Source organism: Vulpes vulpes, chromosome 12, assembly GCF_048418805.1.
Source record: "Vulpes vulpes isolate BD-2025 chromosome 12, VulVul3, whole genome shotgun sequence".
Taxonomy (NCBI): Eukaryota; Metazoa; Chordata; class Mammalia; order Carnivora; family Canidae; genus Vulpes; species Vulpes vulpes.
The window spans coordinates 23,041,731-23,055,327 of NC_132791.1; the positions used below are offsets into that span (position 1 = coordinate 23,041,731).

The 13,597-nt window shown below is 46.4% G+C and overlaps 1 protein-coding gene across 5 annotated transcripts in view; it reads right to left on the reverse strand.

Moving 5' to 3' along the window:
• The window catches only part of PHF24 (PHD finger protein 24), a 236,085-nt gene that overhangs the window by 147,823 nt on the left and 74,665 nt on the right, over positions 1–13,597 (reverse strand). Inside the window, exon 1 of one of the 5 annotated variants that reach the window (XM_072728047.1) lies at positions 11,930–12,275. The exons of 1 other annotated variant lie outside the window; for it this stretch is intronic. The gene's annotated coding sequence lies outside the window, so the exon portion shown is untranslated. Of the gene's footprint in view, positions 1–11,224; positions 11,429–11,929; positions 12,276–13,597 lie in introns of those variants that run through there. 3 more of the 5 variants (XM_072728050.1, XM_072728051.1, XM_072728046.1) reach the window with 3 other exon arrangements.

Genomic DNA, 13,597 nt, shown 5'->3' on the forward strand with positions numbered 1-13,597 from the left:
TCCTTCCCAACTAGAGAAGGCGCTTTAACCCACACTTAAGCTGGGTCAGCCTTCCACACAACTCCTCCCAGCCTACCCTGGACTGTGGATAAAGGGGCTTGAGCAGAGAAGGAAGGTAAGCTACGTAAAGGTCAGGCTTGAATTCTAGCATGGCTTTCCATTGGTGTCCTTGGGCCCAGAGGAGCAATGTGGACCTGAGGAGGATAGTAGTGACAAGAAGGAATGGCCAGGAATCCCACAGGCAGAATTCACTGATGACTCCTGTAAAGGCCCACAGTCTGCAGGGGAGGGTTTTAGAGGAGTATCACAGTGCTCCAACCTTGAGGAGGTACTTTGTGTTTATCAAAAGCAGGTAGCTAATATGACAGGATATTAAAAGCAAATGATAGAATCTCCCCTCCTCTGCTCCTTGTTGGTAATTGGCAAGATCTTTCTAGAGAACTCATCTGCGAGGCTGCTCTAACTCTCTTGCCCATAGCTCGCCTCCACTGCCTGCCAGCTGCATGGAATGAGTGACTTTTGGAATGGAGATCACAGTAGGCCATGAAGAGGGGCTTGTCCCCCACTCCCAAGGGCTGGCAGGGAGAGAATCAGGGAGTGGGAGCATGTAGATGGACGTCTGAGTACCTGGGACAGAGGCTGACATGTTCCTGATGAGGGTAAGATAAGGGAACAAAACCAATTTACTTTGCATTCAAAAGAGTCTGGAGCCAGGAAGTCAACCCAAGGTTCAAGTGCTTTGGGGGAAAGTAGGTGAGTAAATCTGAGTTTCAATCTGTTTGTCCTTAGTGTACTTAAGAGCAGCTGTCTAAGTTTTGCAACTGCTGGGAAAGAACCACAAACACAAGTGGTTTTCTAAAGACATTCAATCTTGTCTTTTCTAGAGACATCCCATCTTGTCAAGTACTGCCAGCAGCTTGTACCCAACCTTACTGCTATGTCTCATTTCTATACCACCTATAACTGCAATCCTTCTCCACTTTCTCCTTTTACCAGTCTTCCCTTCCTGAACATACATACACATGATTATGTGAGTGTATATGTTTATTTTTATGTGTTCATGCACATTGTACAGTGTTGAATTCAGCTGTATCCTCTCCCAGGATCTGCCCAGTGTCTTCTCAGAGGATGACTCTTGTCCTCTCCCCAGCCAAAGATAGCACCGATTAGTCTGCCTACTCCTGTCCTCGGTGCCTGTCATCATTCCCCCTTTCTTCAGTATGTCCCCGTGCATTTCAGAAAGCATCAGAACCACTTACTGGTTTTTTTTTTTTTTTTAAGAACCACTTTTACGGTTAAAGCAGACAAACAAAAGCAGTTAGGAAACTTTTCTAAAGTGTTCTGTTCCATTAAACAGTCACAGAAGGTGGCCAGGGATCCAGAATTTAATGCCACACATGAGACTCTAAACCGGATAAGCTGCTCAGCACTGAATAGCGACTGTGGCCCCTTTGGTTTTTCTGGACTATCCAATAATTGGCTATTTCATAGTAATATGTGTTTATCAATAAGGGAAAGATAATGTGAAATTCTATGAACTATGCCAGAACTACCAAGAACTACCCAAGAGAAAGACTGAGAGGCAAGCTGATCTCCCCATATCTTGTCTATATACTCCCTTACATATAGGCTAAATGAAGTTCCTCCTACAGACTGTTTTAAGAACCCTCCAATAACTTGCCATACTCAGTCAATACTAGAGCTCTTTCCCACTTCCTCTACAGTCAACCTGCATTCCCACCCTCAACTCCAGCACTACCAGCAGCCTCTGGAGCCATTGCGACAAAGTGGATCTCTGTTTTTTTTTTTTTTCAAAGTGGACCTCTTAACGGTGGCCATCAGATTAATATTCCCTGACCTCCCAAAGAGGTGTGAATGGACCTGTCCTATTTCTCCATTAACTGAGTTGGGGCAGGCAATGGTGCCCGTGGAAGGAGGACTGGAATCCTGGCCCTTAAGGAGGCTACAACAGAACAGCATAGCTGAAGGTTGTGCTTATTCCACTCAATATAAGGTCTGTATGAATAAAAAATTTGGGTCTCCTTCAGAAGGAAACTTCTGACTGAAATTTCAGACCAGAGAATGATTTCAGAGAAAGATAATAAACATGAATAAAGGGCAGCAAAACTACAACACAAGGAAAATATTACAAAATCCTCAAGCATGTGTTTTTATCATTTTCAAGCCAAATGTGTGACCCTTAGAAAGGATGCAGATTTTAAGGCCTAAGTCACAAGAATGGAATGTGAAAAAAAAAATCAGAGTTAGAATCCTAACTCTGACATTTGACAAGTTACTTAACATTTCTGAGCCCCAGCTTATCTGGGAAAAGGGGAGAACTGAACTGTATATCCATACCCAAACCTCAATTGCTGTTAATATACTAATGATTCCCAAAGTCACTTTGTTGCTCTAGTCTTTCTTCTGAGCTTCAACTGTATAGCCAATAGATAGGAGGAAGCTCCATCTTGCTCCAAAGAGAATGCAAATTAATTCAAAGTTTCCAAACACCTTCTGCCCCGTCAAACTCCTTTCTAATGCCAGGGAATATCACTATACATCCACTTTTTTGCTCAAACCATACATCAAGTCAGTCACTGGTTCTAATTTTTATATTTCTCACGTTGCCCCTTTCCTCTATGTTTACTGCCTCTGCTTATGATTTAGTTTCTCACCCTTTCTCTCCTAAAAAATTACAATAGAATCTCATATCCCCAGGGCTTAGGATAGTGGTTGGTGCATGGCACCACTTAATAGACTTGAATCCAAACCTGGACTGAGGAAGCAGATAAATTATTACATCAATGTGATGAACACTATGGTGTGTGAGGTCCTGCCATAGGAGGAAGTACTCAGCTGATGAAAAGGACTCGAGGGTCACATAAAAAGGTCACAATAAAAATGACCTTGAGAGGCATCTTGCATTTGACAATTAAAATATTTGTGTACTTGATATGTGTCAGGAACTATGCCAGACAAAACAATCACCAAGACAGTCTTGACCTCCATAGAGATCATTACCGAGTAGGCTTGTGTGTCCAAACTGTCTAATCAGGGGATCCCGGGGTGGCTCAGCGATTTAGCGCCTGCCTTCAGCCCAGGGCAGGATCCTGGAGGATCCAGTCACACATCAGAATCCCTATATGGAGCCTGCTTCTCCCTCTGCCTGTGTTTCTGTCTCTCTCTGTGTGTCTCTTATGAATAAATAAATCTTGAAAAAAACTGTCTGAACAATTTATACAGGGCTACCTGGATGGCTTAGTCAGTTAAGCATCTTCCTTCAGCTCAGGTCATGGTGCCAAGGTCCTGGGATATAGCCCTGAGTTAGGCTTTGTGCTTTTCCCCCAATATTCATCTCAAAAGTGAAATCCTAATTCCCTGCTCCCTTAACACCACCCAATCACACATACCAGACCTATTCCAATTGCAGTGTTTCCCACATCAGTTAATGGCACTTCCTCTTGTCCGTTCAGTCTGAAACCATTGGTGTCATTTTGATGTTTCATCGCTAACAGTCCATATCCAGTCATCAGAAAGAGGTGTTTCCTCTGCTGATTATGTGTATGACAATGCTCTCAGATGATTAGAATGGTGGGAGAGATTTCAGGGAAGTTCTAGATGTGTGGAGCCTAGTGCATGAGGCTAGAGACAAAGAGGACAGGTATAGCATCTTAGTGTTCAAAGACTAGATATGTTTAAAGGGTAGGAGGAGAGAACTGGCAGGCAGGAAAAAAGGTTGCCCTGAGTAGATGGGATGCACCTCTGTTTTGGATACCTCACATTTCTCAGAAGGTGAAACCTCTGCATTCCCACATTCTGACCTACCACACAGGAGCCAAGAGCTAGAGGAAGTGTAAGAAATGCTGCAGTCTCCCTATGATACAGTATGAAGGACTGTGGGATGACTCTACTTCATTGATTCCTAAAGAAATTCAACATCCATCAAACCAAGAGGCAATGGCAGGCCTCTCTTCCACGATAGGACCCTAGCACTTAGCACAACATGTCTACTGCTAGCAGGATGGGAAAAAAGCCAGGATGGGAAGAAACATGAATGTGTCCCTGCTCTAAATGATGACTCTGTGCCTAAGAGATGAGGACCAGCCCCCGTTGTGGCTCCCAAGGTGAGAAGATATAAGGCCCAGGTCTGTTGAGCCAACAACCTCCAGGTGTTTTCCTAAAGCATCCCCAAGGACCAAAGGAGATCTTATGACAGGCACATCCTCCCTGCCTACTGGAAGTTAGGCAGACAGCCACAGAACAAGGAGACATGAGGGAGGACTCGGCATGAAGAGAATGACCCAGAAAAGATCACAGCAGCATCATGTGGGAAGCCAAGGTTAATGTGTACACATCCTGACTTAGGTGGAGCAGGTCCTTCTCATGGTCCCCTAACACTACTACCCGTCCCAGAGCAGTGTGAGTTCATAGTGCTGACCAAGGTCTTACAACAAAGGGTTGAGGGTATAAAGATGAGCTGGAACAAACACCTTCAGGATTCTCAGTTTTCAGCAAAGTCAAGAGCTGAGAGAAGACAGGGGTCAGAGCCTGTGACTCATGTAGGATGCTGTTGAGGGATGAAGCCTTGTTCATCCCATCTCATAACCCTAGCACAACCCCCACCCTCCAATTTTCCTAGGCTCAAGAGAGGTAAAAAATTAGAATTTTTACGGAAACTCAAGCATTTACTACTCTAGAATTGGTGGTAGATGCTAGGAATATATCAGTGCTTGCTAGGGAACCCTGGAGTTCACCTCTGGCGTTCTGAGGTAACGTGTCATGGGGAAAGGTTCTGACCTTCTGCACCCCTTCGCTTAATCTCTGCAGAGGGCACCTGAGAGTTCTATGGAGGGAATTTCAGGCAACTGACCACTGCAGTGCAGAAGAGTGGCTTCTCCACAAAATCACTTCTCCTGTCAAACACTGAGTCCTAGAGGATAGAGACCATGACTGCTTCATTTCTGTACCTGCTTACCATGGCCCATCCACAGAAGGCAGTGAACTCAGAATGAGAACAGGAATAAACCCCACAGATGCTACTTCCTGCACCATGTGAGAGTGGGCTGGGCTTCTTCTCTTTCCCAGCCATCCAAAGCCTAATGTTCCACTGGGCTCAGAGGCCCATGGCAGAGGCCAGGGCTGTCACAGAATGAAGAACAAGAATGGTTGCTGTGTCCGATGCAGGGAGAGGAAAGAAGGGAAGACAGCCCGGACTTTAGGTGGGGTATGAGGAATGAACACAATGTAAGGTGCTGGGGAACACAGAGGACCAGATCCCTGTAGGTCTGGCTGGGCCTGCTGAGGACTGTTCATTCCTATCCCCAGAGACAGTGAGGCCAGGACCCTGAATACTTGGTCTGGATGAGAGCATGGGGAGGGAAAGGGGGCCTGGGAAGGGGCCAGAGGGAGATCTCCGTTTCCAGAAGGAGGGGTGGGTGCTGCCAACTGCCCCCCTTTTCCCGCCTCGAGGGTAGCTTCTCTGGGTCTGTGGCCAGGAAAGGAGCATACTGGGGGCTTTCCAGAGTGTATCGCCCCAAGGACAAGCCTGCTACAGAGGCCACAGGGGCAGGACCCTGGGCAGGCAGCTGGACCCGTGGGAATCCAGACAGCGGGAAGGGAATGGAAGCCATTCCTGGCGGTAAATGATGCTGGCAGCTGGGGAGTGTCAGGGGAGAGGGGCAGGGTAAAGTGAGAGGCCAGAGCCAAATCCCACACATAGAGACACATGGACACAGATATCCAGCCACACAGATACACAAACACAAAGACACAAATTCAATGAGGCCACTCCAAAACTAATTCAGAATAGTGCCCAGAGACATGCCCAGGAAACACACCTGCATAGACTCAAGAACACCCTGAGTCAGACATGCTGGAGCAGACACTGCCACAATCACACAGGCAGACACAAACACAGGTTTCACCCTTGCAAACAGATACAGACCAACAAACACAAATGCGGTCCAAATTCATCCACCAAATTTGCTCTCCTCCATAAAGCCCCCTGGGCCACCTTAAACCAGGCTTGTCTTTCTTTCCCTCCTCTAAACTCTGCTGAACATGAGAGACTCCTAACTCTGGGAAACGAACCAGGGGTGGTGGAAGGGGAGGTAGGAGGGGGGTGGGGATGACTGGGTGGCGGGCATTGAGGAGGGCACTGGATGGGATGAGCACTGGGTGTTATTCTATATGTTGGCAATTGAACACCAATAAAAAATAAATTTATAAAAAAATAAATGTTAAATAGAAAACAAAATAAAAAAATAAAAATAAAATAAACTCTGTTTTATAATTCCTGTCCCATGCTTGTGCTTTACTAAGGATAGTCCTGGTTTCACATGCATATCCCTGGTCTCAACAACTTGGCCGTGGGCTTTCAAAGAAATGACAAGGTCAGCAGTGAATCCACTGCCCTCTTCAGCAGCCCCATCCCTCACCTATATACCAATCTTCATCCCCAGGAGTGTCCTCAGTTTACTGCAGGGTCCTGCCCCCCAGCCTCAGCAGACACAGACTCTAAGGGAAGAATAAAGCAGACGGACACACCCTTTCAAGGGAATGCTGGTGGCAATTACCCCCAAAATCTATACTTTGCCTTATGCTTACCACTGTCTACCTCCAATCTGTAACCACTATATCAATGCTATTCTAAGCACAGTTACCTAAACCCTACGTAGCTACACCTGTACCTGCACTAGATGCACAAATATCACATAGTTATGACAATATGAGTCAACTGCACTCCAGGAACTCATAGTTCCATCAGTAACACCTGCATAGTCATCAGGGCAGGATGTCCCTGTAGTGCGCAGTGTTCAGCTAGGTACCCAGGCTGTTTGACTCTTGTTAAACAGAAAAGTGTGCAAGGGCCCAGCCCAGTCCTCTGGGACTAACCCAGCCTCTAAACTGAAATTACCGCTATACTCTTCCCTGGCTCCTTCCTGTCAGGCTGGGAGCATCTGTGGCCTTGGATCCCCTGTCCAGGAAGAAGCAAATGTGCCTGGGACCTGGGGCTGAAGAGATTTGGAGATTTCCAACACTTGCAACAACCACACCAAGGAGCTGTATCTCAGAGCTTGGCCTAGGTGCCTGTCCCAAAAATATAGTGGACCTACTGACACTGGGTGAGAGTAGGGTAAATTAGCACACTTCTTCTCCCCCTCCTCCAGAATCTCAATCTGATGAAAGGGTATATGCACAAGGAATTGATCAGCAGAGGTAAAGCTGAAGTAAGACATTATACCTCCCTCATCCCCTACCTCCTAACTTCTCAACACCAGGCACCAGGACCTTTATTATAGGATTCCTCTGCACCTCGGCCATCCTGGAGGTTGTCAAACACTGCTTTGGCTCTGGCAGGAATTCACCAACCCAAAATCTTCACCCAACAGATCACAACTCTTAGCTGGACACTCACAACTCAGGTATGTACCCACCACTCTTTGTGTCCCCTTCCCCAATGTCTATATTCAGTCCTGCCTGAGGACCAAGAGATGGGCTTGGTTCAGGGCTGCAAGCTCCAAAATATGCACCAGGTGCTTCAGAAATCAATAAAATCAGTTTTAATCTCTAAAAAAATAAGTGACATATATGACAGATACATCTATGACAGATGCCTACTTACAGTAGTCCGTGTTATAGGAGAGGAATGCTAAGATTTGGGGTCTACTCCTTTTAATTTTTTTAACTTTTTAAAAAAATTTTTTGGCCTACCCCTTTTATAGGAAGAAAAAGCGGTCTGATCTTTGTCCAGGGAGAGATGTTGCCTTCTTTCAAGGTGCTTGTTGTAAATACAGTTTCAAGAAATGGCCTGGAAAACAGTGCCCTACATTATTGGCATACCCCATAAAAACATTCAGGAATGTTAAGAGCCCATTGTAGGTTGTTTCTCCCAACCATAACTAGCAATGTTAGAAATAAATGAATGGTTAGAAAAAAAAAAAATTGCTTTCCACGTGTGAAAGAAGTCCTAGGAGAGACATCCAGGTTAAAAAGGAAATCAACTGAGGTACCTGGGTGTTTCAGTCAGTTAAGCAGCCTAAATCATGATCTCCAGGTCCTGAAATGGAGCCCTGTACCAGGCTCCCTGGTCAGCGGGGAACCTGCTCCTCCCTCTCCCTCTGCCCACCACCCCTCTTGTTTGTGCTATCAAATAAATAAATAATATTTTTTTAAAGAAAAAGAAAAAAATCAATTCAGAAATACCCCACTATTTATGCTTCATGAGTACTTCTTTAGCAGATAAGTGGAACTGGGGTTTTCTGTGTCCTTATCAAAGAACAAAAGAGAGATAGAAGATATTATCATAGAGACAACATTCATGTTGAGGAATTTGTGGTAATTTGAGAAGGGCTTGAAAAAAAAAACTTCAGGCACCAGGGGCAAAGGGGTGGTAAATCCCAAAGAGACAAGAAAATAGAATAGGCCCCGTTAGCCAAACAAAATGGAAGAAATAAGAGCAAACTAAACCTTTGCTAGGTATTCTTTATGGAGGAAGTCTCTAAGGTGGCTTCCCCCATGTTCCCACTCCCCGGTGTTCGTGTTTTGTGTAATCCCATCTTCTTGAGTGTGGACAGACCTTGAAGTGGCCATGTTGGGGGGGGGGGGTTCGTTTACCCTCTAGGAACTGTAGGTGGTCTTTAGATGCTATGTGTAGTTTCCAGCTAAGAATTAACAAGAATCCAGGGCCACGGTTATTATGACTGCAGAGAAATGAATTCTGCCAACAACCTGAGTGAGCTTGGAAGATTCTTCCCCATGCAAGCTTCCAGATGAGAACACAGCTCAGCCAATACTTTGCCACCTTGTCAGACCATAACTGTGAGATCATAAATCGTGTACCATTTTAAAACACCATATTTGTGGTAATTTGTTGCAGAGTAATAGAAAACTAATAAAGTAAAAGAAACCTCTGAGAAGGGAAGTGGGGAAAACAACTCAAATCAGTAAGTTTCACAGGTAAAAATAGGAGTTCCAGATTTTCTTTGGATTCAGGAAGGAGGAACAATCAGAATAGTTTACACTGCTTTACACAGCACAAGAGCTGAATAAATCTTTTTTTTAAAAAATATTTTATTTATTTATTCAATAGAGAGAGAGAGAGAGAGGGAGAGAGAGAGAGAGAGAGAGGCAGAGACAGGCAGAGGGAGAAGCAGGCTCCATGCAGGGAGTCCGATGTGGGACTCGATCCCAGGTCTCTAGGATCACACTCTAGGCCGAAGGCAGTGCTAAACCACTGAGCTACCCGGGCTGGCCTGAATAAATCTTTCTTAAAGAAATGCTGCAAAGATGATTGAAGGAAGCAAAGAGTTTATTTGAGATCACAGTGTCAGTCTCCTCTCTGTAGTTCAAAGTGGAGCAGAAGGGTCTAATAAGACCAATTCTTCAGAACTTGTTTCTAGAAACAGTATAATCCTGAACACATCATATCCACTGTGCTTCCTCAGAGATGGAACCTGATTAGTGAGTTGGGGTTAGCAGGAATGATGACAGGTAACCAATACAACAAAATCGGTCATTTCTTTGATCACAGGAGAGAGCTACCAAATTTGTAATTTGGCCAGTTTCCATATCATACCACATTTCTTTTGGATATACACTAAAGAGTAGAAATGCTGGGTCATATGAAAATTCTTTGTAACTTTTTGAGGAACCATAAAACATTTCTACAGCAGCTGCACTACTTTGCATTTCTTTAGCAATGTACCAGCATTCCAATTTCTCCATATCTTCACATTATTTTCCGGTTTTTTCTTTCTTTCTTTTTCTTTTCTTTTTTTTTTTTTTTTTTTTTTTGAGAATAGTGCTGGTTAGGCATTTATGTAACTTCTTTGAAGAAATGTCTATTCACATCCTTTCCATTTTTGAACTGAGTGTAGTTTTTGTTGTCATTGACTCGTAGTTCTTTATGCATAGTAGATGTTGATCACTTACCAGATATATGGTTTGCAAGTATTTTCTCCCATTCCATGGGTTGTCCTTTCTCTCTTCAGTGAATCCTTTGATGCACAAAAGTTTAAATTTTGAGGAGGTCCAAGTTTTCTATTTTTTCTCGTCTGTGCTTTTGATGTTATACCTAAGAAACCACTGCCAAATCCAAGGTTTTGAAGATATTTCCGTTTTTCTTCTAAGAGTTTTATATAGTTTTACCTCTTAAACTTAAGCAAACATAATTCTTGCTTCTGTCTCTCTTTGATATCTCTTCCCAAATAAAATCTGAAAAAACAGATTTCATGATTCCAACCTCTGTAACCTTTTACAAATTGCTTAAAATCTCTGAGTCTCAGTTTAATTATCACCGAAGGGATAATATCACAAGGTTGTTAGAAGAGTTACATGTTTAAACACTGGAGCTCAATAATCTCAGGCATCCTTTTTCCTCCCTTCAAAGGGCTTTCTCTTCCAGGACCAGCCAGGATCAATTACTCCACCTCATCTTAACTGCTTGCTTATGGACAGTCGAGCCCAGGGCCTCAAGTCTCCCATCTTTGCTTCAGAGGCCTCAGTGGTCCTCCCTTCCCCTATGCCCTTTGCTCTAAGAGAAGTTCCTGCCTCCACAAATTCCAGCCTGGAGCCAATCTGGGCTACCACGGAGAATACATTTCTAACGGGGTTGCGGGGAGGAATGGACAAAGGCAGCAGCCCCGCAGGGGCTTGGAGGGACACAACCTCGGGCACACTGACCCCTAGAGAAGTCAAGGCCAAAGTCCTTTGGTGCATATGGGGAAGTTACTCCTGGCCTAGATCCCATAGCAGCCTCCTCTCCTTCCAGTCAGATTCATTCCTTCCGGCAGTTCTAGCGCTCAGCCTAAGGTATTCCTTCCCACAGGAGTCCTCTGTGCGGTCCAGCTCCACCGCGCAGGCTCCCGAGGCTCCCGTATGTTCTCAAATGGTCTTCCACTGAGACAGCACCAGAGACTACCCTTGGCCTCCGCGAGTTCTACAGACGGTCTCTCTGCGGGGACAGTGCCTCACGCTGCTCCTCAGAGCGAGCCCTGGAGTCCCCCTTCCCACAGGGGTCCTCCATGGGGGCGGCTCCCCGAACCGCCTCCGGGACTCTCCCAGCGGCAGAGGCAGGGACACTCGGGGTTTATCCACTTACACAGGGACTCCCTTAGGGGCTGCTCCCACACAACACCTCACAGTCCCCAAAGGGCTGTCCGCGGCCCGCAGACTCGTCCCTTAGGGTGACTGCCGAGTCCCCGCCGCCCCCGCCCCCGCTTACCGGGACCGTCAGGGTGCGGGACGCGGGTCCGGGACTGGCGGACTCTACACTGCGCACCCCGCGCCGCCCATGGCCGCTCGGGAGCCGGCGTGCTGGGGCCGAGCGCCGGGAGCAGGAGGCGCAGGCGGAGCAGCAGGCTGAGGCGGCGGCGGCGGCGGCGGCGGCGGCGCGCGCGCCCCAAGCACACCCACCCGCCCCACCCCCCGCCCCGCGCGGCTGCGGCGCGTGCGCCCGCGCGAGAAGACCTCCGCGGGCCGGTGGGCGCGCGCCCCGCCCAGTGCTCCTGAGCCTCGTGCCGCGGCCCTCGGGGCGCGGCTGGCGACCTCGCGTGGGGAGGAGGCGCTGAGACAGCGCAGGAGGGCGGCGGCAGGCTCCGACACCTGTGGGTCCGGGTGCCAGTGGGCACCGTCGACCAGTGTCCGGCTCTGCGGCGCCGGGTCTTCTCGGCAGTCGGGCTGCCAGCGGCAAGGTCAGTGCTGGCCCAGAGGAGGCGTCCCGGGAAGGGGCTCCGCGGCGGCGGCTCTCGGCTCCCGGCTCCCGGCTCCCTCCCGGCAGCCGAGGCGACGCGTCCTGCCACCCGCACCTGCCTGGGGAGGTGAGAATGACTCATCCAGGCGGCCTTGGCCGGAGCCCTTCCCTCCGTCGCCAGACCCTGCTGCAGCGTGAGGGCCTCCGGGCGGGCGACCCGCGCGTTAGGGCGCTCACCTTGGCGGTACCCCACTGCGGAGGGTCCAGATGAGCCTTCACAGAGTGCTCTGCTGGCCCAACTGTTCCTGCGCGCTCTATTCTGAGGTTATTGGTCCTCCATCCCCAGCAGCAGGCAGTACTGTAACGTAACCCACTTTTGCCTGCCGCAGCCTCATCCCTCAGACTATTTGAATAGCCAGCATGTGAGGAGGCCAGCAGTCCTCAGGGATATAACATGCATTACACCAAAGTGCATGCTCTGAAGACGGCAAGAAAAAGATCAAGTCATAAAGCACCTAACAACTAACTATAAAGAAATAAGTGAAGATACGCAAACGATATGCCAAGAACCCTTTGCAATTTCATTTACATCAACACACCTTCATTTTCTTGTGCACTCATACGTGTTTCCAATACAATTCGCGTCATTTTTTGAGCGTCTACTATTTGTTACATACTGTGCTAGGCGGGTAATAGGGGATAAAAACAAAACTCATTTTGTCCTTAACATCTTGGAACTTATCAATAGGGAAGAAGAGCAATATAGTTAGTACTACATATTCATTCCTAACCCCCTTTTTAAAAAAATTTTTTCAATTTAATTAACATATAATGTATTATTATTTTCAGAGTAAGAATTTAGTGATTCATCAGTTGAAGTAATCAGCACTTGGGTGTTGTATGCTATCACTTCTAAACGAAGTACCAGGTACTATTCTAAAAACTTTAAATATATCAAGTCATGAATTTTTATACCATTCCTTTGAGGGACTGTACTGTGTGAGGCACAGAGAAGTTAAACAACTTGCAAGGTCACGAAGCTAATACGTGGTGGAGCTGAGATTGAAATCCTTAAATTCTGAATTCATTTTTAGAAAAGATTTTATTTATTTATTCATGAGACACACACACACACACACACAGAGGCAGAAACACAGGCAGAGAGAGAAGCAGGGTCCATGCAGGGAGCCCAATGTGGGGCTTGATCCCGGTCTCCAGGATCCTGCCCTGGGCTGAAGGTAGGCGCTAAACCACTGAGCCACTCGGGCTGCCTCTCTCTCTCTCTCTCTCTCTCTCTCTCTCTTTCTCTCTCTCTCTCTTTTTTAAGATTTTATGTATTTATTCATGAGAGACACACAGAGAGAGAGGCAGAAACACAGGCAGAGAGAGAAGCAGGCTCCATGCAGGGAGCCCGATGTTAAATTCTGAGTTCAGACCCCAGTTCCTATTTTACCGTACTGCCACTAAGAAAAAGGATAGTAACCACTAATATATGGAATTCTAGACTTAGTATTTATTTCACTAATATATGGAATTCTAGACTTAGTATTTATTTCACTAATATATGGAATTCTAGACTTAGTATTTATATCTCAGGAACCTTTTTATTTGCTTTAAAAGTAACACAAGAGAGCAGACAGCTTTCTCTATAGCTTGGAAGCCCCTAACCTTGTTCAGAATTATATCATACGAACAGTTTCATAGATAGGAGTCTCTGAACTGTTTTTAGTAAGTGTTTTATTTCCACGCTGACAGGCCTATATGGAAGAAAAAAGCTGCAATAATATCACCATAGAAACCTCTTGTGGTTAATTTTTTCTTCATTCAAAAACACCTGTGTATTGTGCATCTACAGTATGTCAGGCATTGTGCTGAGAACCAGAAGGAGTGCAAATAAGATTAAGA